Source organism: Macaca nemestrina, chromosome 3 (genome assembly GCF_043159975.1).
Source record: "Macaca nemestrina isolate mMacNem1 chromosome 3, mMacNem.hap1, whole genome shotgun sequence".
Classification (NCBI taxonomy): Eukaryota; Metazoa; Chordata; class Mammalia; order Primates; family Cercopithecidae; genus Macaca; species Macaca nemestrina.
In genome coordinates this window covers 4,056,986-4,057,356 of record NC_092127.1, presented here as the reverse complement: position 1 = coordinate 4,057,356, position 371 = coordinate 4,056,986, and positions in this window count along the sequence as shown.

Below are 371 nucleotides of genomic sequence, written 5' to 3'. Positions count from 1 at the left end.
ATCTGAACTTTACTGGGCATACTGATTTGTTCCCTAACGCGTCTGACCATTGAAAAGTGGATCAGCAGGAATGGGACTGCCTCTCGGCTCTGCCATGATCGGCTCTTCCTTTGCTGTGAAACTCAGTTTCTTCCTGGGACAAGAGGTTAACTTCTGCAGTGTTATTTTACAGCGTTGCAAAGAGATAAAAGCCAGACAGAAGAAGTGAAAGTACTTTAGCTTTGATTAGGAATTTTTTTTTCTGTCCCTGTGACCATACACTACCCAATTCTGACAGCTTTGCATGAGTCTAGCAGAAAATCGAGGGATTCACTGTTATTCATTAACTTGTAGAGGTCCAGACCCATCCACATCAAATGGTGAGGTCCCCA